The sequence below is a fragment of the Malus domestica genome, chromosome 16 (assembly GCF_042453785.1).
Source record: "Malus domestica chromosome 16, GDT2T_hap1".
Taxonomy (NCBI): domain Eukaryota; kingdom Viridiplantae; phylum Streptophyta; class Magnoliopsida; order Rosales; family Rosaceae; genus Malus; species Malus domestica.
Window position 1 is genome coordinate 36,730,187 of NC_091676.1, and position 7,066 is coordinate 36,737,252.

Genomic DNA, 7,066 nt, shown 5'->3' on the forward strand with positions numbered 1-7,066 from the left:
GGCATCTCTCTTTAGAATTTGAGATGAAAGACTTAGGAGGCTTGAAGTACTTCTTGGGAATTGAAGTTGCTCATTCCCGTGAAGGTATTTATTTGTCACAGCGGAAGTATGTTCTGGATCTTTTGTCTGAGACTGGAATGTTGGCATGTAAACCTGCAGAAACGCCTATAGTTCAGAATCATCATCTAGCAATTTATCCTGACCAAGTTCCAGCAAACAGGGAAAGGTACCAAAGGCTAGTAGGAAGGTTGATTTACTTGTCTCTCACAAGGCCAGATATTGCATATGCAGTTAGTGTGGTGAGTCAATTCATGCACTCTCCTAGTGAGGATCACATGGCTGCAGTAATGCGAATCTTGAGTTATTTGAAAGGTGCGCCTGGAAAAGGGTTGATCTTCAAGAAGCATGGGCACTTGGAAGTAAGAGGATACATAGATGCCGATTGGGCTGGAAATGTTACTGATAGGCGCTCTACATCAGGGTACTTTACATTTGTTGCAGGTAATCTTGTAACTTGGAGGAGTAAGAAACAGAATGTGGTTGCTAGGTCCACTGCAGAGGCTGAATACCGTGGTATGGCACATGGAATTTGTGAATTGTTGTGGCTAAGAATCCTCTTAACCGAGATTGGGTTCAAACCACATGGAGCTATGTTGCTGTATTGTGATAATCAAGCGGCGAGAGAAATAGCTAATAATCCAGTTCAACATGATCGTACAAAACATGTTGAGGTGGATAGGCATTTTATTAAAGAAAAGTTGGATGTTAAATTGATTGATATTCCGTTTGTGAAGTCTGGAGATCAGTTGGCAGATGTGTTAACTCATGCCGTGTCATCAAGAGTGTTTCAGGACTCACTTAACAAGTTGGGCTTAGGTGATATCTACGCACCAACTTGAGGGGGAGTGTTGCCGTGAGTCTATATTTGGAATAAGGAATGTAGTGATATTTTGAGTATGTAATTGATATCCTAATATATTTAGGATATTTACTTCCTAGTTGGTAGGGGATTGTATAAGTATATATATATTCCTCTATGTGAGATGAATAATATAGAAAAACATATTCATGAAAACCCTAGAATTCTATCAGATACGCTATCTGAATCACAAAGATCGGTTACCAGTACCGATCCACCAGTTATTGAACCAATTCCTCTACCAGTGTCTCGTATTGCTAGTGTCACAAGTTCCCCTACTCAAAGTCCAAGGTTATCGGGAAGCTCATAATCTATAGTGTCTGTCTTGCAAAACCGGATTATTCTTCAGCCTCACCTTCAGCCTCTCCAGGTTCAGTTCATAATCCTCTAAGTACCCGTCTGAAACAACTTGCCAATGAAGTACCTTCGCCCATGAGCGGTAGGTCTCGGGTTCGAGACTTGGGAGCAGCCTCTCCATAAATGGGGGTAAGGCTAGCCGACATTCACCTCTCCCAGACCCTGCGTAAAGCGGGAGCCTTGTGCACTGGGTACGACCTTTTATCCTAATTTTGAGCCAAAAACCCAACAATCTTGTTGTACTTTTATGCGCAAATGGAGGCGAATTCTAACAGAGTACCAATATCAACATCGTAGGTGAAAGCTAAAACAAACAATCTCAAACTAACACAAGAGATTTACGTGGTTCAGCGTATATAGACTCCAAAAACCCAACAATAAAGACAGCCATAATCAATATAGACTTAGAAAATTCCAACTGAGTTTTCTAGTACATACCTTTTCCCAAATATTTCCTCTGATATTATTCTGACCTTCCCAAATCTAATTTATTGCATCATCCTAATTTTGAGCCATATTTGGGAATAAAAAGTACAACGTGTGGTATCAAAGCTTAGGGTTTCGGCTTGGGCTTTGCTTGGCAGTCACTATGAAGCCTTCTGTGTCATCGGTGAAAGTTGATATTGAAAAGTTCGACGGCAATGACTTTGGTATTTGGCAATTGAAGATGCGTGCTTTGTTAGTTCAACAAGGGCTTTTGAAAACGCTAAAGGGTGTGAAGGCTTTGCCGAATTCGTGGACTGATGAAGAAAAAAAAGACGTTATGGAGCCGGCACTTGGAGCAATCCTACTGACTTTATCGAATGAAGTCTTGCATGAAGTTAGTAGCATCAAATCTACACCGGAGTTGTGGATAAAATTGGAGAGCTTGTATATGACCAAATCCTTTGCTAAACGGTTGTATTTGAAGAAAAGTTTGCATACTCTTTGTATGGATAAAGGTACGTCAATTCATAAGCATGTTGATGAATTCAATAAACTTATGATGGATTTGAAAAGTGTGGACAACCAAATTAGTGATGAGGATTATGCGATAACTTTGTCGTGTTCTTTATCTCCTTCGTATGAACACTTTGTCGATACCATGCTATTTGGTAGAGAAAGTCTTAGTTTGGAAGATGTTAAAGTCGCTTTGAATTCTAAAGGGCTAAAGAATAAAGTGTCTGACACACAAGATGGAGCTTTGGTAGTTCAAGGAAGGAATAAGGAAATGGGCAAACTTGGAAAGAACACTTGTAGCTATTGTTATAAGGAAGGTCATTGGAAAGTAGATTGCCCTAAACTCAAGGGCAAAAAGAAGCTGTTTGATAAGTCTTTTGCTAGTGTTGATGCAAACATTGCAGAAGATTGTTGTTCTGAACTCCTCTAAATGTTATGTGAGGAGGTCGAGCTTGGTACTCAAGCTCTTTGGGTGGATTGCAATTCGCACTTTTTGTTCATATGTTCAAGCTTTTGCTTGGATTTTGTTTTGTATTTGTTAGTTTCCATAATGGAATTTGTTGGAGAAGGCGTTGGAGGAAATTTCAAGTTTGAAGACTTTTGGATTTTTTGAGTCTAGGTGGAGATCAGTTTCGAAAGAATTTGGTGCACATTTGCGTTTGTATTTCGGTATCCCAAATTTGAAAGTTTGCTAATTTCTCGCCGAGGTGGAGATTGTTGGGTTTTTGGCTCAAAATTAGGATGATGCAATAAATTAGGTTTGTGTTACCTATTTGGTTTTGGTGTCCTATTTGGGTTTGGTTTTGACTTCTTAGTTAGTTTCCTTGGTGGAGAGATTTTGTTAATTACCTATTTGATTAGGATTTGGATTTATTTCCTATTAGGATTCTTATTGTAACCTAAGTCCTATGCACTTAGGGTTAGTGTATTTAGTGTGGCTCATTTGTGTGACAAGTTGGTGAGAGTCAATTTGTGAGTTAGAGAGCAATTTGGGAGAATCTTCTCCGTTAGTTTTGGGTTCTCTACTCGTTTGGTTTAGGGTTTGTAATTTGTGGGATTTGGGTTGTGAGAGTTTAAACACTCTTTTGTAATCTCCATTTGTTTAGTGAAATTCCTCGCCGTGCTTTACTCGTGGACATAGGCTTTACGCTGAACCACGTAAATATCTTGTGTTAGTTTGAGATTGTTTGTCTTAGCTTTCACATACGACGTTGATATTGGTACTTTGTTAGAATTCACTTCCGTTTGCGCATAAAAGTACAACATTTATGAACCATATTTATTGGCTTTATGTTAGACATGCAACTCCTCGGTTTGTCTGTTCCCTATTATCCTTGCCTGTGCCTCAAGGTCAACCTAATGGACCAAGAGATGAGGCTAGCAATTATACCACTGTTCCAAATTAATTGGAGCAGAAAAAAAGTTCAGAAGCTGCTTCTTCTTGGACTTCAAGGGTCTGGGACTAGCATATCTTCAAACAGGTGCAGCCTTTTATTTAAAATCTTTGTACTATGATTTTCTATGAATTGCGGTTACTATGATTGCTTGATTTATTTATTTTCTTGAGTTGGTAGAGTGGGAGCCCTGGAAGTAAAAGAGAAAAGAGAGCTTTGAGAATTTATTTGTTCTTACAAATAAATGTTTTTCTTTCACGGTTTCCTAGTCCTGTATAAGTTATTTGGAGGGCTGAACTTCCTGTCAGTTTAGACAATAGATAAGTGCATATGTTGTTTTATCTAGTCACAACCATGTAAGGAGCAGAGTTGTCAGAAACTAGACGAGAACAAGTCACCTTAAAGGTTCAAATGGAAAGGAGCGTTCATTTAGCTAACCTGATTCCAGAGCTGAGCAGCTTTGTTTAGTATGTGTATGTTATTTTTGTAAACAATGATGTACACAACTATCTAGGATTTGTGGAACAAAAGTTCATTTGATTGCTTTTAATTGTTGATTAAATAAGGGATCACATTATTTGTTGCCAGAGATTGTGAATGTTATCATGTATCTTATTCACAAATGGGTCCAGATGCTTAAACTTTCATGAGGCACTTTTTTTAGTTGGTTTGTTGCTTTACTGCCTTTGAGATAGGTTAAGTAGAGAACTTTTCAAAACTTATTATGACAGATTGTTCATATGGGTTTTTGAGTATTATATTTAAGGTTTCATCTATCTTTCTGTTCATTTGAAATCTCATTTCCCGAGCTTGGGACTGATTTACCAAATAGCTATTTGGTTATGGTCAGGGGCTAGGTTCTAGGGATGTCTAGAACCTGTACCCCGTGTTAAGGAAAGAGCAAATTTGTTCCTTGATGTTTAGTCTATTAGGTTTGTAACTGAGGCAACCAGCCTTGCATTTGCTTTACACATTTGTCTGTTTTTCATGAGTGCCATTTTCAATGGAATTTTGCTCTAAACTCTTAAACTCTTTTAAATCTTTTTAATACTAGTTTTTGTAGCTGGTGTTAATCAGTATTTTTCTGTGGTCACGCGGTAGGCCAAGTTCTTGTATGGAAACAAGTTTACTTCAGAAGAACTGCAAGATATAAAGCTGATGATCCAGAGTAACATGTACAAATATCTAAGCATTTTGCTTGATGGACGAGAGCACTTTGAAGAAGAGGCTTTGTCTTGGATGGAAGGAGGTTCTCATGATCAAAACACTTAAGCAGGTACTTTTGCAAATACATATACAATATTGAATTTTCAATTTTAACTCAAATTTCTACTGATTAATTGCCTTCAATCATGTTGGACTTTTTATTCCCAAGTTGTAGTTGAAAGTCACTCATGCTTTGTTCCCTTAATAGAAATTTTGAGTAGAAAGGTTATTAATTGTAATCTTTGTTGCACTGCAATAAGTGGAAACATGTGTTGAGAATGAGTCTTAGATTGATAGGAAGAGGGACCTTGCATGAGCTTATAAGAGGTTGAGCTACTCCCCATAATGCCAATTGGTTTTACGGTGGAATCCCAACTTTCTTCATGGTATCAGAGCCAGGTTGTCCCACGTGTGAAGCCAAACGGCCACATATACTCCACATCACCCCGTTGTGTTGTCCACGTGTTAGGCTCAAAAATTCGCCACACGTGAGGGAGCGTGTTGAGAATGAGTCCCACATTGATGGGAAAATGGACAATGCATGAGGTTATAAGAGGTTGAGCTATTCCCCACATTGTCAATTGGTTGGTGGAACCCCAACTTTTTTCAACTTGTATATGCATGAATCAATTGAGCATATATCAGTACTAATGGAGGAGGAACAGAAAATAACATATATGTCGTTGGACTTTAGTGTAGAATGGACTACTCTCGCACTTTTTTTATTAGTGTTGGTTGCTCTAGAACATTTCCGTCTGTCACTATTCTTTCCAAAATCACTCAGAGAATTTTTCTCCGTGCAATAAATTAAATAGTAAATTTTGTGGTTGATTCTAGGATTGTGGAGTGAGGTTCATTTTGTTGTCCTTAGATATTCATTTCTCTTTGATATTCTTCTTTCATCCAGAGGATCAATATGTTGGTGGAGATGACTGTAGAATCAGATTTAGCAACGATTTCCGATGGGGAATCATATTTGAGTCTTTAATCCCTAATTTATAGTGGGTATCCACAAACCATTTTTGTTGTGATCTCTTATATTGCTGCTTTGCTTTCTTCTACCATTTGTTTCATAAGACTTGACCTCTCTCTTAGAGTTGACTAACCCTTTGTCTCGTCTCGCGTAACCAATGCTCCTTTGACATGTAGGGTGTCCCTCAGGTTCGTGAATTTTTTCTTGCAAGTCTTACGTTCAATCCTTGCTGGAAAACGATGGCCTGTTGTCTGTTGAGCCTTATTGGATGATTTGGATGCCTGATGCCCGGTATTCCAAACAGGTAGGTATTTGCTTGGAGTATGGCCTAATGAAAAATTAGCACCTGTGATCTCACAAAATGAAGACCAAATACCTTCTTGAAGCCATATTTGTGTTCTTTGTGCTGTACTGTTGGTGAGGGTAACCATATCTGTCTGCATTCTCCTTTCTTATCTCTTGTTTGGGGGAGGTTTCCTAAAATGTTTGGGGTTGTGGGTGCTTTGCCCAGATATTGTTATTCCTTGCTATATGAGGATCTTTGGGTGTTTAGTTTGAACAAGAAAGCTAGTACTTTGTGCCATTGTGGAGTTTTGGCAAAAATAGCAGGATATTGAAGATAAGAGATTTCGTATGGAGGGAGAAGTTTTTTTTGGCATCGTTATGGGCCTTTTGGCCACAACATTTCAGTATATTACCTCGATCTTACTTGACTGGGGGAGCAATCATTTTTATTATGGAGTTTTTTATTAGCTTCAACTCGTTACTGATACTTTCATCCCAGAACCCAGAGACACAAACCCGTGTTTTTTTTTACCATTCAAGCTGTCCTTACTAATGACTATTTCATCTGAAAGAGGATAATTTGTTGCACATGTGATAGAAATGTAAGGTTTCAGTTACATCATTGACGATTTATGCAGGCTATGAAGGATATGTATGAAGGATATGTATGAAGGAGCAAAGACTGCCATAAGAACTCATGAAGGACAAACCGAAAGTTTTCCCATAACTGTAGGATTACATCAAGGCTCATCCTTAAGTCCTTACCTTTTTGCGTTGGTAATGGATGAGTTAACAGGACATATTCAAGATGATATTCCTTGGTGTATGCTTTTCGCAGACGATATAGTGTTGATAGATGAAACTCAGGAAGGGGTAAATGCAAAGCTTAACCTTTGGAGAGAAGTGTTGGAATCTAAAGGTCTTCGCCTAAGCCGATCAAAGACAGAATATATGGAGTGCAAGTTCAGTGCAAATGGAGGCCAAAACGAGTTA

At 38.5% G+C, this 7,066-nt stretch overlaps 1 long non-coding RNA gene across 1 annotated transcript; it reads left to right on the forward strand.

Annotated features, from left to right (window-relative positions):
* Positions 1–1,809: 1,809 nt before the first annotated feature.
* LOC139192866 (uncharacterized) lies at positions 1,810–6,705 on the forward strand. The gene is made up of 3 exons (XR_011577357.1): positions 1,810–3,696; positions 4,711–4,885; positions 5,965–6,705. It is a non-coding gene; the product is annotated as an uncharacterized lncRNA (long non-coding RNA).
* Positions 6,706–7,066: the final 361 nt, after the last annotated feature.